The sequence below is a fragment of the Pipra filicauda genome, unplaced genomic scaffold, assembly GCF_003945595.2.
Source record: "Pipra filicauda isolate LSUMZ 115617 unplaced genomic scaffold, ASM394559v2 scaffold69_size3009148_pilon, whole genome shotgun sequence".
Lineage (NCBI taxonomy): Eukaryota > Metazoa > Chordata > Aves > Passeriformes > Pipridae > Pipra > Pipra filicauda.
In genome coordinates this window covers 2,741,289-2,753,326 of record NW_024104864.1, presented here as the reverse complement: position 1 = coordinate 2,753,326, position 12,038 = coordinate 2,741,289, and positions in this window count along the sequence as shown.

Genomic DNA, 12,038 nt, shown 5'->3' with positions numbered 1-12,038 from the left:
AGTGCCTGTGGGAGATGTCATTTAGTGGAGGGATGTGAGCTCCTCTGACTTGTGCCACTTGTGTGTTTATGCATTCAGACAGACCTGGATACTAACAATTATGCAGCATCGGTGCTTGCAATTACCATTGTAACCTATAGAGCTATAATCCAGTCACTTCACAGAGAGCAACTTGTTTGATTTACATTATCATAATTTCCTGAAATTACTCGAACAGACTAATCCTCGAAAACTGCCTCTCTCTTACTGGAATTGTGACTCTATCTTATCGGAATGACAAAAATTTTTTTGCCCCTGAAAATGCCCCTTTTATACTCATTTAAATTAACAGCAGCCACAAAGCAACTACAGCCAAATTTGGTAGCACTTAGTTAGGCATTCTCTGATTTCCACTGTATTTAAAAGGATTTTAAACTGTCTTTTTTTGAAGAAAATTAATTCAGAAACACAGTCCTTTTCGGTGGTGGGAGACAAAGGTAACTTACATGTTTTGGTTTCTTTTGACTTGAGGAATAATAAAAATTCAAACACCTGGACTGATTTGCTGTATCTGAATGACAGTCTAAAGCAATTTTTTCAGAATTTTGTCATGGCTAACAATTTCCATCACAATGTTGTTTTGGAGAACTTTTGGTCTTTGCTGTTTTGGACATGAATAGCAGATAATTAGGGTGTGAGTGCATGTATTGTATGTTTCATTTTTACATGTAGACATGATATACATTGTATATCTAGGTATCTCTACATACACATGCACATTTAATGCATATTTATTTTTCAGAAGACTTTACCCATATATTGTGGTTTTTTTAAAAAAGAATTAATAAGACGCTTACTGGCTCTTTCACCATTTCCAGTGGCCATGACAACCATGATCCAAGCAATTCCCCTTTCCCTCTTTCTCACGCCAGTAAGCTGCTCAGGCTGTCGTGTGCTATCTGCTGTTGTGGGGCACCTCAGAGCACGGATCAGCCCTGAGGTGACTTCCAGTAGCTTCAGTCATGCGAATATCATGCTTTGGCTGTGGCTTTGTAAAAGTCCCTGTGTTCCCATGGTCACACAGATGTGCTGCAAATTGATTGCCAATGCACAAAGGAACCAAAAATTAATTTTTAACATTACTACATACACAATTACCACTTGATTCCCCAAATACTTTAGAAACAATGCAAACAACAAATCTCCTGTTACCAGCTCAGCTCCAGTTTTGATCTCCATTAGAAGAAGATCAGAATTTGCTAACTCTTCAAGGTTTTTTGTTGGTTTTTTTTTTTTTTTATTACTTACCTCTTCCCAGCTTCTGTGCTTTTTTTTTTCCCAGTATGTGCATGAACTGGATCACTAAAGGGACCATCTTGACTCAGATTGTCAGTCATAAATGGTACCTTTTTCCTCAGGCCCGGTTCACTGTAACAGAAGATATTGGCATGGAATTATTAGTGCAGTTTGCAAAAGCAACACCTCTTGATAATTTAGGTGATTATATACACTCCTGTCTCAAGTTTCTATCATGCAAGAGTCTTCTGACATTTTGCTCATCCACAGCTTTCTGGATATTTCCATGTATTGACCTATCAAGATGAGTCACACCTGATGGAACTGGTTTTGACACTGATGGTTATTGCCCTCACTCCCATTCAGGCTCAGCAATTATGGGATAATTTGTCTTCTGAAATTCCAAGTCTTGCATTAGGGTGGAAGATCTTCCATCAGGCACTACAAATCCTTTCTGGAAGTTTTGATTCATAATATTTACTTCACCTCTAACAACATTCTAAATCCAAGGAGCTTTATACCGAAAAGATCCCTGTCACTAGGTTTCTTCTCTTATGAAATGGGAACTGCCCTGTTGTTCTGGGCAGTGCTTCTGTATATTACATCTTCACAAGCTGAATGCATGATTGCTTTTTATTGCTACTGAACAACCTTTGAGTAAACATGAATCATTTTTTATGGCACCAAATTGGAAATGCTTCTTTACCAACTACATCTATTATCTGCCCAGGTAGGAATGTGATAACGATCTGTAGTACACACAATGTTTTAAAACAGAACAAACTTCTTTTCAACACACTGCTACTCTGATGGGAAAAAAAGTCTCTCCCTATCTGGTATGGATTCCAAGTGTAACAAATTATACATGTTTTTGAACTACTTGATAGACCTTTGATCAGTTTAATTCTTTTGTGTACCCGTATGAGCAATTGTATTTTTCTTTTTCTGCAAGATAGAAGCTAGTGATTATTTCTGGACTATTTCTGGATTATCTACCTCTGCTCGTATTTTTCTGCATTAAAACTAGCAGCACAAACTGCCACGGTCCGAGGGGGGATGGGGCCGTGACACAGCACGGAGAGGTCAGGAGACAAGGTGGAGGTGCAACTAGAATATTTTATTGAGGTGTCCAGAGGTTTTATGGGTTTAGGCGGGGAAAGGGCTAGAACATGGGGTGGAGCATGAGACAGACAAACGGGGGAACAAATCGGGGTAGGGACACAGGCGAAAGGGGAGGAACGTGGGAGGAACCGGGGAAGGAGAGGGTGAATGGTAACTGTCTCCTCTCTGCAGCTTCTGCAGCCTATCAGACAAGGGAGCGGGGAAGCAGGGAGCAGGCAAACTTGGTGCAAGCCCGAGCATGCCCAGCCTGTGCACTGTGTAGTGTGGATACAATGAAACCACATAATAACAGTAAAGTCCATATGATAAAGTCCTGTCAATTGCTGTATGTTTTTCTCCATGCCTGGAACCTCTCCCATCCTGAATCTTGTTCCTTCACAACAAACGGTCAAGGAACAGCATCATGGATGTTGCTATATGTTTAAGTGTGAGGTTACACATTGCACCACTGTTGTCTTCAACAGGGAGATATTTATGCAGGTTGCATGGACTCCCTTGAGGCAGAGGTGGTGATCTCTAAAGAGGGTCATTATTAAAAAGCCATCAAGGATTTGCAAACTAATCTAATGGGCCGTTGAATGCCTTCTGCCTTGCTGCTGATGTAACCTACCAGGAAACAGTGACATCTGTCCCAAATAACCAGTGATACCACAGCAGCGAGAACATGTCCGTGTACATACTTCCATTCCTTCGAGTCCCAAGGAGGCCGATTTTCAATAGCTTTATTCATTTTTACCTTGTAGGAGCAGAGTGGCTGCAAGGAGCCATTCTGGTGAAGCAAAAGGGAGCCCTGGGGGAAAATCAAAGCAATATGTGTTATCTCTATCTTTCAGCATGAAAGATGGGACACTACCAGGTAGAGTCACGAATATCATATTGTAGGACTGAGAAAATCCTGCTGGAAACTATGTGGAGGGAACCCAGTCTCTTTTCCTAGGAGAATGAAGTCTCTCACAAAAAACACGACTGGACGCCAGGAGACTCAAGTGGATCTTCTTCCGTTGCTGCCTTCATACTATAATGCAGTACAAAGCCTGGAGGAGAGCCTGGATAGTGGCTACTCATGTTCTGCCTCAGCTGGGAAATCTGAATTAGCTTCTGAAAAATGTAGCTGACTCCCATCTGTTGTTCATATTGCAGGACAAGGGATATTGCTTCCTGGAAATGCATCAGTCAGGGTGCTGAAGAAGCCCAGTGACCCAGACCCTTTAGCCATTTTACTTTGTGTCCAAGTCAGCTGCCATCCTTGCTACTCATGACCTGTCATCCTCCATGAGGGAACCACTGAGCATCGAGAACAGGCTTTCAAACTCTAACTTTGCTGCATATTCCCTCATGTAGGATCACTCAGCCAGGATGATAGCTCCTCAGATACTGATCTCAGTCTGGTTCTACTTCAGTGGGGCCAAGTGCGGAAATGGCAGATGAAAATTCCCGCCCACTGGCACATCTAAGCTAACACCCATCTGGAAGCTGGGTGAGCAGTTCAGGCTGGAACAGCAGTGAGCAAAGCTATAGGACTGATTTCTCTGTTTGCTTTGTCTTGAGGAGCAATTAAAATGTGGGCAATCAAGATGGAGCCTCCTTGAGATCCCCCCACCCTACCCTGCTCTCCCTAGCTGAAGTCTTTAATTTCCTCATTCCAGCCCTAACAATATAACCATTATCACAGCCACCTGACTCCCGGGGCCTCTGTCTCCACCCCTTTCGTGATCTCTCCTACCTGTTCCTGGAAATTGGAGGCAGAAGCAGCCACCTCGGACCAGTTTTTCTTCCGGCAGCTGCTGCTCCCCACCCAACAGAGATGACAGGGCAGGGGCTGGTCACCCTGTGAGCCCAGCACAGCGCCCGGCACAGCACAGCTTGAGGGATACAGGTGCTTGCTGCTGCCTGCCCGCAGCTTTGTAAGAGCTGACAATACGACAAACTTGCTTATGTTCAGCTTGATTTTTGACACTGCCACATGTAATCCTCCAAATGCCCCCCTCTAGTCACTCCCATCCCATTGGTTTCATGTTGCTTCTACTTCTTGGCTCTGCTCTGGTCATGGTGATTTCTCCTCCTCTGCAATATAAGCCAAAACTTATTTCCTTTAAAGGGGATCCAAATGGAATTAAAGCCTTAAGAAGAGAAGTCAATCTATAAATGCCATTTCTTTTATGAGTAAGGCCAGATTTCATGGTCAAATGGCTTAAGGGAGCACTTCCCACTACGCCCTTCTCAAAAGGAAGAGAAGGCAGGATCACCTCCCTTTCTCATCTCCTTTTTAATTGTTCTGATGCATTCAATTCATTCATCTGCTTGAGAGCCTTTATGTCTTCCCTCACAAGATCTCAGACTAGCAATGATGGAATTGTCTGGAAATTGTCTGAAAGTCCCGGAATGGTCCATGAGGCAAAGAACCTAATTTTTTTTCAAGACGCAGCTTGATAAATTCAAGTTAAGGACTAGGTGACAGGATACCCTTTAGTGTTGTCTTGGTTTTTATAATGAAGTAATCTGAGATTTATCCTCTGTAGGACCTGGAATGTCTGGATTATTATCTTAAATTTTTTTTCTTTTTTTCTTTTAATTCTTTCTTTTAAGAAGAAAAGCTTGGCCAACAAAACATGAATCTTAGTCAAGCCACGTGACCACTTCTCGTGATATTGAGAGGAGTGAGATTTCATCATTATATTTCTTTCAATCCTGTTACCTTTTCTTTTAATCCTCTATCAAGACTGCAGCTGCTTCAGGTAAATCTCACATATCAAAAAGCTTATATTCCAGGGCAAATTTTGGAGTCAGAAAGCAGTTTTCATCAAGTAAAAAACATAGGTTGTGCTTTTAGAGAAACAATCTTCCCCTGTAGCTTGAAAAACAGTCCACTTCAAGGAGTCCAAGGCCTTTTGCCTTCCAAATCCTCTGCCAGTAAAGAATCTCAAAGTATTTACCTTCTGGTATGAGGCTGTGCATATTTATCAGCTGAGGCAATTGATCTTTTGTGCTAAGGACTTAATAAGGTCTTGATGGTATTTCATGGGAGGGCAGGTCTGTGAGGATCTTTTAGGTATGTACAAAAGTAAAAAAGAAGGAGAAAAAACCAATTCATAAAGAAATCAATACTAAGCAAACCTGGGACTTCAGAAGTGTTTGAAAAAGGGGGAAAAGAACATGGTCAAAAATACATTTGAAACCAGGGGAAGTAGAGGGAGATGAATGGAAAGAACAGTAGTAAAGGTACTAAAGAAAGGAGAAGGAAACCATGCCCTCCTTCTCAGTGAACTGCTGTGGTGGGAAGGCCTGCATTGCCCAGTGACACTGAAATACGTGCTGGCAAGTTACATATCTCCTAGAAGATGACACAAGCAAGACAGTTGCAGCATAGGAGGCTGAATTTAGTCCACAAACTCTTAAAACAGTGATGTACTGCCTTTCTTGCCTTTGCAGTCATTTTTCCTTCCTTTGCTGCGCCTTTTTATATTTTCATCTTCATCCTCTGAATTTACTCTCTGTCACCCTTTGCCATCCTTACTAACTGAGTATGTTCATGAAAAATGGGGTGAACACCTTTTTTGTGGGACACATAAACCATTGTTCAGTGGGGTAAGGGAAGGTACAAAAAAATCATCTATCAAAAAAAGCTGGAGCTGTCTACAGCTGGAAAATTAGAGAAGGATGTAAACTTTGGTATGTTGCATATAGAAAGGCAGCAAGTCAGGTCAAACAAAGCTTCAAGGAACAACTAGCAAAAGGAATCAAAGCTAACATTAGATCTCTCTTGAGACACATCAGGCACCTGCTAGATGTTCTGAAGGGCAAAACAGTGATCAGGCTGTGTGAGGAGCTCACAGCAGAGATAGGGCCATTGCAGACACCTCTGGAGCTGTGCTGAGCATTGAGTGACCAGATCAGCGAGATCAGCGTGGCAGAACCCATTCTTTGGCAGGGTGGGGCTTGCCAATGGACATGTCTGAAGCTGAAGCAGCTGTGGAAAAGGCTGTTAACACACTGACAAAGTGAACAGTAACAACTCGCTGAAAGCAATGGCATTTGTCCAAGAGTCTTAAAGGATCCCAGGACTAAAATAGCTGAACTGCTCCAAGCAGCGTGTAACCCAATGTTTACCACCAGCGCGGTACCTGAGGAGGGGAAAGGGGTGAATGTGGTGCCACTGCAGGTGGCCAGTTTGTCCAGGGCCAGGTGATGGAAGGGTTTCTGGGACTTATTTGGGCTTCAGATGAAGATAACATGAATTAAAAGATGAGAGGTAAGTACAGCTAGAGTCTAAGAGAGTCTGGAGCAGCCTGGCACACCACTCCAGGGTCCCCAGCAGGCTGTGAAATCCATACTGTCATCTGTCAGTCTGAGGGAGGTGTGTGCTCTGGTCGACCTCCTGAGGATTTGGATGCATGTTTGGATGAATGTTGCCTGGTAGCACTGGAGCCAGCTGGGACCTGTGGAGTGGTTGGCTCTTGCTGCAGGGCATAAGGGATGTTGTGGTCCAGGCACTTTGATCCAGCTAGTGGTGAAGGGGACAGCAGCACTGACAGAGGGGTGTGTTTGTGTCAGCACCAGAAATAAAGCTGCTGCTTGTGACCTTCTCCTTTCTCCTTTCCTGATTCAGAAGGAGCTCCCAATGCTGCAACCATTGCATCTATCTGGGGACATGGGTGGGGGTGGTCCTCATTTCTCTTCTGTCTCTCCTCACTGGGGACTGCTGGCAGCTGCTGCTGGTCCTGGAGGCTGAAATCAACCCTCTCCACTCCAGATGGACTTTTTGAACTTCTCAGAGCGGGCATCTGCCATACTCCAGCATCTGATCATCACTCATTGAAGGGGATGCACGGGAACCCACCATTCTGTGTGCTGGGAGAAGCTGAATTTTCAACTGATCTGGGAGGAGGAGCATGTTTTGGCAGTGTGTAGGAGCTGGACTCAGTGAGACACATCATGCTCTGGAGGGAAGCAGGAGTCCATGCTTTTGCCTGGGACACAAGTTAGGGGTTGTTGTAATAGAGCTAGAGGCTTTGGGAAAATAAAAGCCCAGTTATTTTTCCATTGTCCATTTCCCTTTCCTTCGTTCTCCTTTCTTGTGGTTGGTTGTTTTCTTGGTTTTGTTTTTTGTTTGTTTGTTTGTTTGTTTTTTGGTTTTTTGTTTTGTTTGGTTGGTTGTTGGTTTGTTTGGCTTTTTTTTAGGAGAATGTGGAAGGTTACAGGCATTTCATTGTCCATTGTAGCTTATCATTGCTCATGCCACTGAAGTCCAGATGAAGGACACATCAGAGAAAGTTGTCAATGCAGAAGATTGCTGTTACTAAGAAAAGCAAAAGTGCAGCACTAGTGAGGACGTGTCTTTGGTCAGCATTTCATACTCTTCACAGAGAGATGCCTCGGGGCAGTGTTCCCACAAGCAGTGCTAGGGAGGAGAAGCAGCCATTGTATAGCTGAGATTAGCTTCTCTTGGGAAGATTACCAATTCTTGGGAAGAACTGCCTGATGTCTGTGGGCTTTCAAGAAGCTGCAGGCATGTGGGAGTCATTTTACTGCCTGTATGTGTGATCCACCTCTGCTCACTGGGCTGACACAACTGAGGACCCTGATGGTGAGCTCTCGCAAGGAGGTTGCTGCTTCAAGCTTCTGATCTGGGAGAAATGTACGGCTGCAGAGCATGAATGCTGGCCCTGACACTTTGCCCCAGCCCACCCCTACCAAGTGTGTTGCAGTGATTCCTTGCAGTCCATTGACCAAGATGGGGGAGATGTGGGAAAGGTTATTATTATGTCTATGGTCCATGTGGAAATCTGTATCTAGGCTTGAATGAGATACTGTCTGTCATTGCCTGGTGAATGGTGGGAGAGGAGTTTTGGCTTTGAATGATTCTTGTGCATTTGGCACTTCACTATGAGTATGCAAGAGGCTGAGGGTCACAGATGAAATTTGAAGTGTCTCAGCCTGAGCATAGGACACCAAGGGGGGAACCAGCTTTCTAGAAGACAGCTTTCCCCACTGTAGAGAGCTGTATCATTGTAACACTTCAGACCCCAAAAAAAGGGCTCTTCCCAGTCTGATATGTGATGAACTTGGAAATTATATAGGAAGGTGGGCACAGCTCTCAGGGCTTCTGACATTTTCAGAGATGTCATAGAATCACAGAACGGTTCACGTTGGAAGGGACCTTAAAGATCATCTTGTTCCAACCCCCTACCATGGGCAGGGACAACTTCCACTAGACCAGTTTGCTCAGAGCTGCATCCAGCCTGCCAGGCTGCATGGAATCCTTCTCACGTGTTTCGAGAGTGATGTCTCCGCATGGTTTAAAAAGCAATCCTTGGTAAGCTTTGTCTTTCCTGTGGTGCCTTGCAATGGGGCCACTTACGATGAATTGCAATGACACATAGGTAGCAGATGCATGGCTGGAAGGGCTGGCACACTGACCTTAGGGGTTGAGAGGAGCCTCTCATGTCCTGTGTCTGCCACATTCCAGGAAAGGGCTTCAACTGAACAAGGTGCCTGTGCTGTGGTACCTGTGCTAGAGAAGCAGTGTCCATGGTTGCTTTGGAAGTGCTGCAGAATGTGTGATTATGATATAGTGTGAGGCTGAAGCAAACACAGTTTATTTAAAAGCTTTACTTCTAGTTAGTGTATGCTCTGTGGGAGCCACATAGCAGCTGAGTTTCAGCTATGTTCATAAAATGCTTCCAAACTGGCATAGTTAGACTGCTGGATCTATTTTTCTAGCTTAAACTGAATGAGCAGTGTATTAGGGAGGGTTCAAAACATACCGAATCTTGAAACCACAACATCGCTGAAAGCTCAACAAAAACCAATATTTATTAGCAAGAGGTGGCCAACAAAATGAACAAACCCAAAGGGAAGGAAAGAGGAGAGAAATAAGCCCCCAGCACGACCTCCCCAGTTACCCAGCTGTTGCCCATAAAGTTATCTTACCGACCTAGCATGCCTATAATTACCCATAGCAGAAGCTGCATCCTTGGAGAGTCAGTAAGTTCACAAACTGGCACAAACCCCATCAAAGGCAATGTTGTCCTTGAGGTAAAGCTAGCTCTCATTCAGGAAAGAGCCATCTGCTTTTATACAATTAACTGAGTGACCTCAATCTCCCAGGTGTGGCCAGCACCACCCAGCCAGAGGCCCTCAGTCCCACCTCCTTAGTTATTAAAGTGCATCTCTTCTGCGCACGCGTGGCTTTCCCTGCGCCTGCGTACTGTACTCAGGGGGGTCTTTTCCAAATGAGTCTGGGGGCGTCCTTCATCCTCCTCCTCCTCAATCTCTCCTTCAACTGACCTTGGAGGACAATTAGCCAATCACAAAACACCAATTAAAACAGTTTACACAAGAAGCTCTCTTCAAGGACAACTTTCCCGTTTATCAGTGCTTGTTTTCCCATAACTTGGCAGGGAAAGAGCAAAACTTTCACCGGTGGTGGGGCAAAAACACAGACCAAAAGTATCAGCATAATTAACCCCTGATACAGCAGAGGCATAACCAAACAAGGAGAATGTATGCGGAAAAGATAATATTGAGCTTGGCTTTATTCTTTGCAAAATATCTGCTCTTTCAATATCAGCTTAGAAGTTTTGGCTTTGTCCAAATCCACAGTACAATGCATCCACACCTCTAAGTAATCTTTGTTGGCCAAAGTGCAAAGAGCTTAATCTTGTGTTTTGCAGGATGACAAAATGTGTATAAAATTTCATATCTTATGTCAAACAATTCTCCTAAAGAGCTAGTTTAAAACGCCTACATTTAATACTTATTTGTGTGGACGCAGTATGCCTTATAAGGGGTTGGTCTGCCCAGCAGCTAATCAGATGATGACCAGCCTACTGCTTCTCAATTCACGTGGCCAGGCAGCGATGCCATGTGGCACTTGGCCACAGCACATTTGACCTTGGGAGGCAGAATGGCTGTCTCTCAGGGAAGCAGAACATCTAAGATTACTTATCCCTGTCTTTCTAATGCAATCAAGTTTATGTTTGATGCACTTTTAGTCTTGGTGGCATTTTCTCTAGTAAGTGTTTTATATTTAAAATGTAAGGAGGAGCATTGTTGTTAAACAACAGGTCACCTTGTCTACAGGTAAGTATTACTTTTTCTGCTTTAGGGTAGCTGCTTTACTAGTTTTTGTGGTTTAAATTCAGTTTGAGACCTTCAAGGACACACCAATTGTGGGCTCCAGTGGAGAGCATCAGAGAGTAGGGAGTCGAGTAAAATCAAGTGACATAATGTATTTCTCTTTATGAGGAATAGGGCCACTCCTAATATGTTTGTTCCATCTGTCCATTATTTTTCCTTCTTTCCATATCAGTTTATGGGCCAAAAAGGCAGACAAACCACCAGCTCTCATTTCATGTGTAACGCAGGCCTTGGAATTTGACCCAGTGTCTCTTTTAACTGATGCCATTAAATTTTTAAAAAAAAATATTATTAAAGGACAGCTTGAAAAAACTATTGTGACCTTTATTGGAAGACCTTGCAAGGTAGTCAACCCCTTTTATTGACTGATGGCTAGGACAATCATCCTCACTGTTGAGTATATTACTATAATTACTATTATTATTATTCTACTCTGGATGTGCCTAAACATGACTTGCAGCTGTTGATTCTCATTGTGCCTTTCTCTGCAGGTGACAGTGCCACCAGTACTCTGTAATTTCTGTGGTGCAATTGAGAGATGAGAGTCATGCCTCCAAGTGCCCCCTGTAAGGCATTTTTTGATCTTACTAATTGATCCTGTCCTTTCGCTCTGGACCATCTCCAAGCTTTCAACATAATAAAAAAACCCGTGGGTGGCTGCTCAGTCAGTGGGTGTTGCAGCTCCAGGCTTTGCTGGGCTTCCAATTCCTCATTGTCAGTCACAGGTGACAGTGACTTCTCCAGTGGTTGCCAATGAGGTTCCTGCTCTTGTCAGCTTGTCCTTCCTTGCTGGCTGAATGGGAGCCAGCTGTCACATACTTACCTGTTATCTGGGTGTGTCTAAATCCAGCAGGCAGTCAAAAAAGCTTCTGTGAGTCCTGACCCAGAATAGCAGCCTCCGGGAGCAAGGGGACTGGTATTGACACCAAGAGTCTTTGCAACTCCTCTTCCTGAATCCTGGGTGGTTCCCACCTCTCTGTGGGCTCAGCCAGCCTGTTCACTGGCCTTGGAGCCCTGCAGTAGGCTTAACTTCACAGAGTGGTGTGGGAGGTGCACAGGCAGAAGACAACCATTGGAACTAAAAATGTATTGGTGATGCATCAAAAATGAAGAGGAAAAGATACGAGCAAAAACTGCTTCCACCAGCAGTTACACTCTGCCCGTAGTTGCTCTTAGGTGTTCCTACAGGTCAGACAACTCAAATGGATTCATGGATCAACAGCATTGAGGCAGCATGGTGGTCCAGGACCTGAGGAGACTCCACTAACATTACTGAGCATCTGCTCTTGTTTGAGTACCTTCAGCTGTTCAGGTGACTTGTGCTCCTCTGAAGGATTCCCTCTTCTTTAGCTACTGAGCTTGCCATTTGCAAATTTCATCAACAATATTTTTTACAGTTGTATTTCCTGCTGCAAATACTAAACAGCACAGTTATTGCAGAGAGGCACACACTGTCTGCAGTGATTGCTGCTTTTTTTGGACCATGTATTTTTGTCTGTTAG